Source organism: Vicugna pacos, chromosome 16, assembly GCF_048564905.1.
Source record: "Vicugna pacos chromosome 16, VicPac4, whole genome shotgun sequence".
Lineage (NCBI taxonomy): Eukaryota > Metazoa > Chordata > Mammalia > Artiodactyla > Camelidae > Vicugna > Vicugna pacos.
The window spans coordinates 47,935,047-47,949,860 of NC_133002.1; positions in this window are offsets into that span (position 1 = coordinate 47,935,047).

Consider the following 14,814-nt stretch of genomic DNA (forward strand, 5'->3'; position numbering starts at 1 on the left):
GAAATACTCTGGTCTTTTTTTAATTATCGCAGGGAAGAGGTAATTAGGTTTAGTTTTTCGATGGGGGTGCTGGGGATTGAACCCAGGACCTTGTGCATGCTAAGCATGCACTTGAGCTAAACCCTCCCCCCAGGAAATACTCTGGACTTAACCCTGCAAACTGGCTCAGCCTTGAGGTGTACCCTACCTTCAGGCAGAAGTGGCAGACGGGCTTGGAGGGATTGCTGACGCTGTGAGGCAGACCGCCGCCCGGTGGGACAGGGTAGAGAGCGCTGGCTGATCTGTCTGCCCCTCCCTTCCCTCCTGGGAACGGACTATCTGTGAGGCAACTCATTCCCCCATGGGGTTTTAGTGGGGCTGCCAGTCGCAGGGCCCTGCCCTCCATGTGACAGGGTATGCCCTGGACGCAACCAGTATGTCTTGACTTGAAATTAAGCAGAGCAGCTCAGCTTCTTACAGGGAGCCTTGGGTGTAGGGCCAGAGGCTGACAGTTTGGAATCCTGTGGATACAGCCCATCTGAGAGACCAAGCCTCCTTGAAGAGGGAGCAGCGTCCAGACAGAATTCCAGTCCCAGGGTTCACTCTTTCTGCAACCTAAACACGCTCTGGTCCTTACTGCAACCTTGCGATTCTATAAAGGTCCCTTCTTGTGTAAACACATTAGAGTTGGTTTTCTGTCACTTGCAACCAAAGAGACCTGCCTAATAGAGTCAGCATGGGGCTAACCATCCTTGGAGTGGTGACCTGACAACCTGTTACCTCTCCATGAAGGCCACACATGCTAGTAACATAAGTCACCAAGGAAGTCTGGGAGATACTTCCACCAACTGCAGCAAAAAGGAGGCAAGAGAAAGTTTTGCTACTGATCCTCACCCTACCCTTGGAAATGGGTTGATAGGGTCTAACAGGAAGTAGGAAGAGCTTTCTAAGTGGGCAGTGCTGCCCTGTACTCTCCGTCTCTGGACTTCCCTCTCTAGCAGGACAGCAACACATTACATCTTGGGATGTGAAGCCAGCAGGAGTTGGGTGGAGGTAGAACCCTTGGAAGAGAGCATTCTCGGGGTGCCACTTCATGAGGTACTTCTTGTGACCAAAAATCTACAGATGCTTCAGCTGACCCAAATAACCTTGTCTGCAGAATTAGAGCCCTGGGCGGAAGGAGAGGTTTCTGTAGCCCAGGTCCACATGCTGGAAATTGGGCCAAAGGAGGATCTCCCTGCAGCTTAAAGTCTTAGAGGGGTTGATGGCATCACTCAAAGGGGGACCAGAGGGGCCCTCCAGCCTCCACCCACCTAACCATGACAGATATGAGCCCTGGTTGGCTTCCTACTCAGTCAAGGAACTTAAAAACCCAAACTGGGGCCCATGAATAAATTCTGGATGTCACAGCCTAGGGCAAGAAAGCATGGAGGCCACAGATCATCTGTCTATACAAACATTTACAAGTTATAATTCAACCTAACAAGCTATCAACTGAAGGTTATGTTTGTAGTAGAAGGTTCTACAGCCTTGTTGCCTCCAAAGCATTGCTGAACACTTTCTTCCATAAAACCATATTCTGGCCTCTGAGAGAGGCCCCAGTGGGACTGGGAAGTGCCAATGCCTGCCGCTGGCCCTGAGAACTTGGGGAAGGGAAGACTGCTTATGTCCCTGCTCAGGAAAGTGCAGTGGAAGCTCCTAGATTGTGCCGTGAAAGTAAGATAAGAGGAATGCAAACGTGCCTTTGAAAAATTAAATATGGACCTTAGTGAATGAGTCTGGATCATTAATAGGCTGGATGGTGGTCTAAAATCCCACAGTGGTCCAGTCCAAACACACCATTCACGTAACAGAAAGAAGCATCCTACCCTGATGGTCAGCCCTGTGAGAAATGAATCTTTCCACTGAGTTAAAACCTGCCTGTGTCCACCTTCTCGGCTCAATCTCAGGCCCCACGCATCATCCACACAGCACTGTACCCTCCTGCATGGGATGGCCAACTGCTGGCCATGGAAGCCAAACCAAAGTTTCTGACAAAGAACTGGGTTCATGTAATTGTGTGTATAGGTCAAGCATCTGACTCCATCATTATATGTTCCAGTGTGATCATGGCTGAGCATCCACATGGAACTTACCTACTATTGTATTACTTTCCTTCAGTTTCTCTTTTATATGATTGTAGGGCATTGTATTAATTTTTAAATTTATCCTCATTCTGAATAAACTGTGGTACATTCATATGATGAAATACTACTCAGCAATAAAAAGGAATGGACTTTTGGTACACACAACATGGATAAATTTCAAAACTAATTATGCCGAGTGAAAGGAGCCAGACCAAAACAAACAAACAAAAAAAGAGTATACACTGTAGTATTACATTTACAGAAAACTCTAGAAAATGTGAGCTAACCTACAATGACTGAAAGCCGCTCAGTACTTGCTTGGGGTGGGGAATTAGAAAGGAGCACAAGGAAGTTCTGGGGGTGATGGAGATGTTCACTGTCTTGGTTGTGATGATGGCTTCTTCGGTATATAACATATATCAAAAACTACCAAATCTTACACTATAAATATGTCATTTATAGTATGTCAATACCTCAATAAAGTGCTTAAAGTTTTTAAAAATTACTATCATTACACAAAATACATTTTATAAAAAGGGAGTTATGCGCCTGTCATGGTTGAGAACCCCGGCACCAGGAAAATTCAGAAGTGGAGAAAAACTTCTCACACACCTCTGTTCTCAGCTCAACTCGCTGTGCAATTTATCCAGTGGCCACTAGAGGCCAGCAGCGGCCCATGTACAGGAAATCGGGGCTTGGGTGGGCAACAACACTTCTTGAAAGAATTCCCTCCTCGATGCTCGCTAGCCCGGGAAGTAGGCATTAATCACCCCAATTTGCATGTAGTAGAGCTGGGATTTGGGTTGTGATCTCTTTGGCTCCTGATTCCACCTTGTTGGTCCAAGAGACCTCCCTGCGCTACCACTTGTCCTGTCTCCCCTGGTTGGGCAGCCACACCACACACACATCCACGGGCTCAGGGTGCCCTCGGTGCTGGCCTTCCACCCGACCTGAAACAAGGCAGAATTCCATTGTCAGACACTGCAACATCACAGGCTTAGCCAACCAGACTGAAGAATGAAGCACTGGAAAGGGTGTTTTTATAAGGGAGAGGGAAAGGAGAGAAGGTTTAATTAGGAGTGGGGAGGTGATGGTGGAGCACCTGTGGGGTGCTGCAATGGAGGCCTCCCCCCAAAAAACTATCACTAATGTCTATTAAGCTCTCCTAGAGCATGAGGCACGATGCGGTGCGTGCAGTGAATTGTTTGATCTTCACAGCACTTTTGGAAATTATCTTCAGAGAGGTTAAGTAACTCACTCAAAGTCACGGAGCTGGTCGGAGACAGAGCAAGGATTTGAATGTGGCTTTGGCACCAGCGTGGTGGGCGTGGCTGCCATTCTGTACTGCTCACTTTCATGGACCTGTCTTTCTTGCTCTTTGGAGCTGGGGCATTACTGAGTCCATGTGTTAAATTGGTTGGTGTTGGTAGCGGGTGGTGGGTATTTTAGTTTAACCTTCTGGAGATAAAGCTCCTGATACTTCAAGAGAATTTTAAGCCCCTGCGATGGTCCAGGAGGGAAGTCCTCCCTCTTTATTTATTGAGATTTATTGAGCATTTACAATGTGGGTGATTCAGTGCTAAGGTTGATACTTCCTTAGTGATGCTGTTGGAAGAGCAGCTGGGCAGAGGCCAGCAACAAGGAATCAAGGGGCAGGTGACATAAGGATCCAGTGATGTTCATTTGTGCCCATGAGAGTGTGTCAAAGGCAGCAGGAACCCACTTCAACTGGAGTCCTGAGTAGGTGACCAGACCAGGACGTAGGCCCAGGGAACTCACCAGAAGGCCCCAGTCATCAGGAAAGGCCAAACCATCCTGGTGAACAGATAACTCCTGCACGTGGCTGGTGGGTGATAAGGTCTTTTAGCAGTTTCTTTCTTGGACAGCTATTCCCTTGGGTTTGGACCTGCCCACCTGGGATCCTGCAGCTTGATCCTCCAAGTAAGGTGCCTCGGGGAGGTGGCCTCTTCTGTTCCAGGCTCTGCAGGGCCCAGCAGCTCTGGGCTTCTACCCATCCCGCTACTTTTATGCTCCTATGGACACGTGGTAGGGGGGTCACAGGCACCCAGTAAAGGCTGCAGGGCTGCACAGGTGAGGACAAAGCAGAAGGAGGCCGGGCTCAGGCTGCTGCAGACCTATTGGGCCGGCCTGCTTCATTTCACAGGTAGGGAAACTGAAGGCTGGGGAGCGGAAAGGACTCAACCAAGGCCACACAAAGGAAGCGCTAATGGTCGAGCTGGGGGCAGGACTCCCACCACAGTCCCTGTCCCCATCCTCCCCAGCCTTACTTCATATTAGCTCCTTGCAGCTGGGTAGTTCCTTGTACTTTGCCCATTGTTCTTCACTCATCTTTCTTAAGACAATAATTCTTCCTTAAAACAATAATGTCTTTCTTAAAACAAGAATGCTTTAATATAATTACATATTCAGTTGATCAGAGTTCAAATTTCCAGTTGTTTTTATGTCAAAAGGCATTTTTTAACAGTTAGATTAAATGAAGATCCAAATAAGATGTGCTCGGTTGTGACTGGCTGATGTCTCTTCAATCTCTTTTTAATCCACAGGTTTCTCTTTCATCTTTCTCTTTTTCCATGCAATTTATTATTGAAGAAGGCAGGTCATACATCCTATAGAATGTCCATCTGGGCTTTGATGATTACAAACCCATGAGGTAGTTCTCTGTCTTTTATAATTCCTGTAAATTGACAGTTGAGTCTAGAAGCTTGATTAGATTAAAATCACAGTAGGTGTTGTGTTCTTCCATCAAAGGGACATAATGTCTAGTTGGCTTCCTTCTCATGACATTAGCAGCTGTTGATGCCCAATGCCTGGACCCAGTCATTCCCGGGGGTGAGGGGCGTGGTGAAACATGGTGATAATTCTATCTTTCCTTCTTCATTTATTAGTTGGATTTTTTCTATAAAGAGAAACTTACCCTCATCTACTATTGGTTACCCAGGGTATTATCTCATGAATTCTGTGAGGATTCGGGGTAGGGACATGTGATTACTACATTTCTGTATGAACACACTGCCCGGAGAACTGTCCAGCTTAGCTCCAGTCAACCCACGGAATCATAATAAATAATTAGATGGGTTGTTTTAAGGCCCCAAATCAGACCCATGGGGTGGCAAGCCCAGGCTAAGGGATCCTGAGCCCTTATCTCCCTCCGTAGGTGGAAAGACCCGCCCAGAATCTTAAACATCATCCAGCTTAGCCTCGTCCTGTTCCGATGGGGAAGCTGAGGGCCAGAGAGGCGTAGTGACTCACGCAGACTTGCACACGTAACCAAGGTCATGGGCATACGCTTAAAGGAAACCCTGAAATTCCCTGGGACCAGTTCCAGGGCCTCGGGCGGTTGTGTCTGCCGTCCTCATTCCACAGCCTGTGCTTGTACCCGCTGTGCTAGGTCCGTCTGTCCACCGTGTCTATCTTACTGTTGCGTCCTCAGTGCCCAAGACAGACGCTTCACGAATATCAGCTGATGAATGTGTGCATGAAGGTGTTACCGAGTCTGACTTGTTCTGCTCGCCGCACCACAGGCCAATAAATCAGGAGACGAGGTGTTGGGGCAAGGAACAGTGGTTTTATTTGGAAAGCCAGCAGACCAAGAGGATGGCAGACTAACGTCTTGGAGAACCATCCTACTCCAGTCAGAATACAGGCTCCTTTTATACAAAAAAACAGGGGAGACGGTATGGTTGGTTGTTGCAAACTTCTTGCTGCAGGAATTCTTTGTTCTTGCAGCGTCCGTGTGGGTCAGGCCACGGTGTCCCTGTAAACCTCCAACAAAACAAAGGTTATTCTCTATTTTGCAACTTGCCATTGCCACGTAAGTGCAGAAGTGCTAACCTCCTTAAAGGTTGGAGCCTTGAGAATAGGCTCTCCTGTCTATTTCAGGCTAAAGACAACATTGTTTTACAAAAGGAACAGAGTTGGCAAGACTAAGCCTAGGAAACAGGGCACGGTGGTCAAAACTAAAGGAACAGATCCAATATGGAGTCAGAGTTGTTCTCTGTTACAGTAGCAGTACCTAAATCACTTCCTTTCCTATCCCTCAACAGGATTCTTGTGTCCTCTTCCCGGCCTGCAGGACCCTTACCCACACTCTCTGCTGCCCCTTGTAGGATGGGGAAGAGGCAGCTGCCTGAGGAGGCGGGGATGTCAGAGGAGGAGTGAAAGGGTCAGGAGGGAGAGGATGGAGAGGAGGGGAAGGAAAAGGAGGAGGGGAGGGGAGAGAGAACTGAATCCTTAAGTGTATGTTCAGTGCCCCAGCCAAAATCCCACACACATTGCTTTTTTCTTCCCACTTATCCCAGGGAACGGCCCAATTAAAATCACCGTTGGAAATGAAAGAGTAATTGCAACAGGCAGCTTATTAAGCCCGTCTGCGGGAGTACGCGGGGGCAGCCGGAAGCTTCAGGAACATCTCTCTCTGTGCTCAGTCGTCCCAGAGCTCAGGGGCAAAATGGCCCCGAGCGGCAAAGGCTGGGCTGGGCTGCGTCAGCATCTTGCCTGTTTCAGAACCTGCACAGCAGCCTGAGAAGAGCCTGGGTTGTCTCAGGGGGGCCCCTCTGTGCTGTGGTGGAGTAGTTCAGGGCGCTGAGACATGGAGCGAATGAGATCAAAACTACCAGGTTCCAAATTCCAGGACAGGAAGTGGAGCTAGAAGGAGACTTAGGGACCACCAAGTCTGACTTTCTGGGTGACTGCCCAGGGGTCCCGAAGCCAGTTGGTAATAACAGATGTGAAATCAGAGTGGAGATCACCTACTCCCAATCCAGAGCTCCTGCCATTTCGCCCCGCTCGTGGGCATTCTCACTAAGCCAGCATGTCCTAGCCCTAGTCTGTGACCCTCGCACCAGCCACAGTCCCATAGTCTGGCACTACCGTACTCTTGCCAGACACAACTAATCCAGGGTGGCAGGAACCATGCCCAGTCTTTTCTGACTCGGGGGTGTCTTCCCAGGCCCCTCAGACATTTATGTGAACTGGCACTCACATTGTCAGATCGTGATGTCCCTAAGAGGACACAGAGGTGGGCAGAGCACAGGAACACAGCTGAAAGTGCAGGTTCCAGAGGTGCCTGCTTGCCGCCCACAGTAAAGCCTGGTAGTGGGTGGCATTCTCCCCTCAAGTTACCCAGTGGACCATGTCTCATCCTCCCAGAGTCAGTTTCCATGGAAACAGCAAGCTCCTTACCCATCATTTTCATCCTTAAAGATTCCCACCCCAGCTGTCTGTGTCTGGGCTCCTCGCCCAGCTTCCACACCAGCCGGCTCCTGATCCCAGGTTTCATGGTGAATTGTTGAGCTGCCAGTTAGAGTCTCCTGGGATGTGCCTGGTAACTTGAAAATGACCATATAATCACTTCTTTACTGGATTGGGAACTTGCTCTCAGCAGCTCCCTCTTGCTCACATATCAGACCATTTCCCTCCTCTCCCCTGGAACTTAGCACTGGAGGTCTTCCCTGTTCCCCTCTGCCCAACCTCCCAGGCCAAAACAAAGCTAATCAGGGTTGAGCCAAAGTCAGCTGCTGACCCAGGGGGGAAGGGAAGCGTCCAGTTTTCTGGGGCCCAGGTACACTCAGGGAGGAAACCCAGGCCTCAGGGCGGTAGAACACTTGTAGGGGGGCGGGGGCTGTCCACCTACCTTCCCTCTCTCTCCCGTCCAGCCCTGTTCCTAGCCTTTGCACTGTGCTTCTCCCTCTGGGCTTTTGCCTCCCGGCTCCTCCTCTCCAGCCATCACCTCCTTCACACACCAACTCCAACTCCAACTTCACTCCCACCAGGAAGTCTTCCTTTCCGAGCCATTTTTCTCTGCATCATCTTGATGTGGCTATATTTGGTTCCTGCAGCATAACTTTGTATATATTGTGTCAGAAAGAGGAGATTCCTGAAGCTGTTTTTTTTCCCCCTAAAACTATTTTTTGGTGTATTTTCTTTATTTACTGGAAAATTCTTGTCGTGGGTGTAGGATGTTTATCTGCCCAGCATCCCTATGGACTACAAGCCCTTATCCCCTTCAGCTGGTAACATAACCTCTCCTTCCTGTGGAAAACCTGTTCCATGGGATTCAGCTGGGGCTGCCTTCGCCAGCAGGAGAAAGCACCTGAAGCAGGCCTGGCCAGTCAGAGGGCTTTGTCATTAGGCCCTGGTGGTTGTTTGAGGAATGACCACATGACTCTGCAGAGCCAATCAGAGTCTTCCTTGGTATTCTTATAGGCACGGCTGGCTCCACAACCAATATCAATTTTCCTCTTGGTTCTCACTAACAAAACCCTAGTTTTGTTGGTCTCGCAGGAATCCCAGTTGCAAATACTTGCATCTCCAGACTCGCGGCTAGGGGTGGTTGTGGCACCCCGTTCTGATCAACAGGTTGTGGGGAGAAGTTGCCAGAAGGGATTTCTAGGAAAGCGTTTCCAAAGGAACAGACTCAGACTGGCCTGGCCCCTTTAGCACTAATTCTAACTGACCACTGCCTCTGTGAGAGCAAGATATCTTAACTTGGAGACTAATTCCAGCCATGTGGAGAGGCTGCTTGAGAATGAAGCCCTCCAAGAAGAAAGCAAAGCCACAAGCTGGAGAGAGAGGGAGAGAGAGACAGGAGGAAAGAGAAAGGCATAGTGTAAAGGAAGGAAGGAGGCAGAGAGAGAGAGAGAGAGAGAAACACAGAGAGAGAAAGAGAGGGAACAATATTAGTTAAGCCCCTGGATTTTTTTAAACTTTTTTTTTATTGAGTTATAGTCATTTTACAATGTTGTGTCAAATTCCAGTGTAGAGCAGAATTTTTCAGTTATACATGAACATACATATATTCATTGTCATATTTTTTTTCGTTGTGAGCTACCGCAAGGTCTTGTATATATTTCCCTGTGCTGTACAGCATAATCTTGTTTATCTAGTCTGCATATGCCTGTCAGTATCTACAAATTTTGAAATCCCAGTCTGTCCCTTCCCACCCCCAGGCCCCTGGATTGAGCCATGCCCTTAGAACTTTACAATTTAGGGAGCCAATAAATCCCTTCCCTACTTAAGTAGGTTTATGTTGGGTTTCTGTCTCTTGTGGTGAAAGCTCTGAAGGAAACCCTCTACAAGACCAAAACCATGTCTTTGTCTCTGTTCTCCCCTCTTTAGCTATTTACATAATAAGATGTAAATAGATGCAAAGGTGGCACACAATGAATATTAATTTAAATAGATCTTGAGCTTCTCCCCCTGCCCCATTTTTATCTCAACAAAAGAGAAATTAGAGCTTGAAAGGATTTGATTTCTGAACTAAACCCATTAAGGAACAAACTCATGAATTCTCTTTGGATACCTCAGGCCAAGCACACTTCTGAGGCAGTGCATGGCTTGGAATCCCATCTTCTCTTCACCAAACCATTCCTTCAGCACTCACCTCCTCCAGAAAGCCTTCCAAACCAGGTCTTAACTTCATCATCCTTCCTACTTTTGTGACTACTTCCTTTTGCTAACACTTTGGTCCAGCTGTATCTGGTGAGATTATCATTTGAGCATAGCTGTGTGTGTGATCCCTCCCACCCCACCCCTTGCCAACTGACTAAAGAGCTTTTTAGAACAGGGGCTACGTCTCCACCTTCAGACTAGGAACCTTCTAGGGCAGGGGCTCTAAATCCCCTATTAGACTGGGGAGCCAGATGCTGCTGCTCCTCACATCAGACTAGGCAAGGCGGCAAGGCGCGACCTAGAATCATCTCTTCATTCCTCATGAAGCCGCATCAGCAAGACAAGAAAGTATGATCTGAAATACAATCCTGTAGAAATGAAGAGTGGGAAGAAGAGGGAAAACTGATTAACAGCCCGTACGATTAGCCCTGGATCCAAATCTGTCATTCTGCAACTCCTGCAATATACGAACTCAGATCCTGTTCCCTCCTGTGTGGCGTTGTAAACAGAAATCTCCCCACACAGGGCCAGAATTCTGCCTTACAAACGTTCTTAATTCTCTTGTTCGCTGACTGTCGTGTGATGATGGATCCTTTATTGGGAAGCTTGTCAAAATCCATGTAGGCACTGAGGGGGCGGCCATATGTTTACTGTCTCATGCCTCCTGTTGGACGGCAGCCCTGGAGTAGCCTGGGTAGCTGACAGTGCTGGTGGCGCTCCTCAACATGCTACACTGTCTTTCTACCCCCGCCCCCATTCCAACACCCAAATCTTTTCAACAGTGCAGTGAGCCATTGTAGAGAAAGGATGCTGATGCAGGGTTTTGAAGAAGGTGATGAATTCCTGACAAGAGTCAGAGAAAGGAGGACAAAGCCTGAGCAAAGGCAGTGTCAGTGAGGTGGGTGAGGCTGCCCTCAGAGAGCTGACTCAGAACAACAGAAAGCAGAGAGCAAAGGTGAGGATGGGCGAGGTGAAGGTATGAAGGGCTGGTTCGTTTGGTGGGAGAGGAAGGAACTGATGGAAGCCCTTGAATGCAACTTGACTGTACTTGGTAAAAGAAGCAGTGGGGCGATGAGGCCAGATCTTGGATAGGAAAGAGCCATGATAAAAATAGTGCTAATGATCCAGTCATCTGCACGTGGGAGGACGAGCGCTCAGGGGAAACAGAGGCGGGGTGCTAAGCCTGGATTCTGTAGCAGTGATCTGTGTACACAGTGATGACTGTGGAAGTGGGATGGAGGTGGGATCTAGGTGAGCAACCTCAACTTTTAAACAGGCTCTCGGAGGAAGGTGCTGGGAGCTCTGGCTTAATTCATCACCAGTGGGCTGATGGCTCCAGGAACCTGGGCTGCTGCTTTGGGGATTAGTTGCTGCCAGTGTCACTGGATCTGGGCCACCCCATTCAACCCATGGAGAGCAGGTCTCTTGTCCTCAGCTGTCCTGGACTTTCTTTCCATTGGCAGCAACAGGTCGCAGGTCTCAAAGAAAACAGGAGTGGGGAGCAGGCTACCAGGAAGCTTGGGCCCAGGTAAACCAACTTGCAGGGCAAGGGAGTGAGGTGAAGCGCCTTCAGTCTCACCATTTTACCCACATTCATATCACACACCAAAAAAAGGAGAAAGATGGGACACATTTGCACAATAACTCTAGACAGGGTCTCCATGGCAACAATTACCCCAAACTCCACTCCTGACAGTCGCAACAGCAGGAGCTAGCAAGACTGTGGGGGTGGGAGACATGCGTGGGGACTCAGAGGATGGCTTCCTTTTATTCTTAAACTGAAGGAAGTGCTGACAGCAGGAACCAAGGCATCTCAGAGCCTGACTAAGCCAAGAACCATTGGAAGGGGGAGCTGGGAGGAGACTTGAAGATGAGGCCTTCATCTTCTGAGGCCTGGCTGCTAGCTCAGGGGTGAGGACTGGGCCATCAGGGCATCGCCCCTCCAGCCACCCACTTTGGGTTGACAAGAGTTCACCCTGCCTCCAGAGGTCATGGGATGGGGATGAGGGGTGGACCCAACTTCCTGGGAAGCCAGAGGCTCTGGGGAGTTTGAGTTTGCCTGAAGACAGTCCAATCTATGAAAATCCCACATGTGACAAGGGTTGTGAGAACTGGGCCGCCCCCTTGACTTTGTGACCCCTCAGTTTCCCCAACAGTGACATGTGGGACCTACTTTGAAGAACTACTAAAAGGCTGAATGAGTAGCGTGAGATGGGAAATGTTTTACTAAAGTGAAGTCCAATGCAAAGACAAGAGGTCTCCGTATGTCCCTGTAGGACAGTTTGACAGAATTTGCTGTGCTCAAGGCTCTCCTCCACAGGCAGAGTGTCCTAGGACAAGCGAGTCAGTGTCAGGAATGCAGGGGCAGATCTAAGTGTGGTCAGAGAGCATTACCAGGGAGCTGGTGGGAAGGTCAGGGCAGAGGGGAGCGGAAGCATCAGCTGCTTCCTACCAGCAGACAGACGGACAGACTGAGAGGCAAACTGCAAAGTGTGTGACCTCCAATTTTTAAATTTTTAAGAAGAGGTTTGGCTCAAAAGGAAAAGTATTCTTTCTTTTTGGAAAAACCTAAATCCACCACTACCACCCCACTGCCCAATCCCTCCCTCTAAGTTTATTTCTCTTTGTCTGGTTGTGCTCAAGAACACTTGACTGTAGTTCAGGCAGCATTAAAATCTCTGAAGAAAGGAGGTTTTTCATCTTTCTTTTGGGAACTAAGAAAAGAGGCAAATTGACTCTATCTCTAAGCAAAGCAGGCTCTGCTGCATTTGGAAACAAAACTTCTCCCAGCCCCTATGACGGCAGCCTCCTTCCACGGAACTGTGGTGAGAAGGGATTAAACTAGAGCATTTCCTGAGAACTGCTTTTGGTTCCAGGCTCTATCCTTTGCCATCCCACTTTCCACCTCAAAAACTCTTCTCTTCCCTTTTTGTCTCCCTAACCAAGGAGAGTCCTTCCATCCCTGGAGGTTCCCAGAAGCCAGTCTTCCCATCCTGGAGCTGACTTTCCTCCCTCCCCTTCTGGACTGAGCAGGGAAGAGAGAGATGCAAGAGAGAGGTCATCTGAGGAAGGCTGGCTGGGCCTTCTGGTAGGACCTCAGAGGGTGGACTTCAGAGTGATCACCATGATCCAGGCTTCAGTAAGATCTGAAAGTTGGGCCAGGACACTCAAAAGTGGCCAGCCTCTTGAGACTGACCAAACCCAACAATGAGCAACTGGAATGCCACTTGCTAAACTCAGGATGGAAGGGCTGGAGGCTGCCTTTTTCAGTCACTGGACTACTCATACTCACTATTCCGGTGACTCCTTCTTTGGGGTCAGTAGACCAGGGAAGCCAAATAAAGATCAGAGAGCCACTTGGAGAACAGAGAACCAGAGCAAGAAGGCAACAGTCCTAAGTGATGCAATACCCAGACCAGAGTGAGTCACCTCCACAGTGACCAGGAGGCTCAGCTTCCCCATTCACTCTTTACATCATCCACTCAGCAGACACTTATGGTGTTCCTACTATGTGGGCACTAGCTAGGTACTGGGGATACACAAGTGTGGGGTTGGGGAAGGGGATGGATTGAGGAGTGTGTGGAACTCTGTGAGAGACACTGTTAAGAGAATGAAAAGACAAGACCAAGATTGGGAGAAATCACATATCACGAATCACATATCTGCCAAAGGACTTGTACTGAAAATATATAATGAGATCTCAAAAGTCAACAATAAGAAAACCAACAACCCAACTTTAAAAATAAGCGAAAGGTACTTTACTAAAGAACATATGCAGATGGTAAATGAGTCCACAAAAAGATGTTCAACACCATCAGTCATTAGAAAATACAAATTTAACCCACAATGAGATATTGCTGCACACATACTAGAAAGACACACATACAAATAAACAAAATACAAAATAGATGAATAACCCTGACATTACTCAGCACTGGCAAGGATGCAGAGCAACTAGAACAGTCACACATTCCTGGTGGGAATGCAAAATGTGACAACCACTCTGGAAAACGGTTTGGCAGTTTCGTGTAGAGTTAAGTGTATACTTTCTATATAACCCAACAATCCGTCTCCTAGCTATCTACCCAAGAGGAATGAAAAATTTGCTCACACACACACGCAAAAACTATACATGATTATTTATGTTGAATTTATTCATAATTTATTCACAACAGATGTCCTTCAACTGGAGATAAATAAAAATCAAAATTTAAAAAATCTGAGATACATTCATACAATGGAATACTACTCAGCAATAAAAAGGAACGAACTACTGATACACACAGCAATGTGGATGCATTGAGCTAAGTATTAGAAGACAGAATGAAAAGGCTATATGTCAAGTATGATTCTATTTATTTGACATTCTGCAAAAGAAAAACCATAAGCTGACATGTAATAAGAACAGCTGTCCCGCTGTAGATACCATTTGGAGAAGCCATGTAAAGAAGGAGATGCCACGAGACTACTAGGAAAGGAGAGGGTATAGCCATCTGAGCTGAGCGCTGCCTTCCAGCTGTCCCTTCCAAGGCACCAGACTTGGACATTCTAGCCAGTCAACCCCTAGATGGCTGTTGTTCCTGCCAATATCATATGCAGCAGAGCAACTCCCCGTTGACCCACGGTTACCTGATCTACCCACAGAACCATGAGAGAGAATAAAATGGTTATCATTTTAAACCATGAAGTTTTGGGGGTAGTTTTTATGCAGCTATCAATCATCAAAACAATCACTTTCAATGTATGCTGACACTGTGCTTGCTAATCATTTTCATAAATGATGTTATTTAATCCTTTCAGCACTACTTAGAGATATGTGTCATTAACCCCTATTTTACAAATGAAGAAACTGAAGCTTGGAAAGAATGTCTTACAGTTAATAAGGAGCAGAAGCAGGGCTTGAATCAAGGGCACTTCTTGATTATGGACTCCATGCTCCCAACCGTCACATTGTGTTGACAAGTAGGGGATTTGAAGGATGAAAAATACAAGATGTTTCAGAGTGAATTGCAGTGTCTGTGTTCCTCCTAGGGTGAGCTCCCTTTGAGCCTTCCCTTCTTTGACTTTTTCATCCTGTGCTACTGAGGAGTGAAGCAGATTATGGAAAGATGATCAGATAAGTAGGTGGATGATATAAGTTGGAGATTTTATTATAGTTTTGACACATTTCATAACAAGCACTAATCATCCTCAGTGTTCAGTTGTCATTGGAGAAAATGTAAATGCTACATCTGCTCACTGCCTGTCTTTTCTTCCAGACAAAAGAACATATGTTCCTAACAAGGGAGTGTGCTTTGTT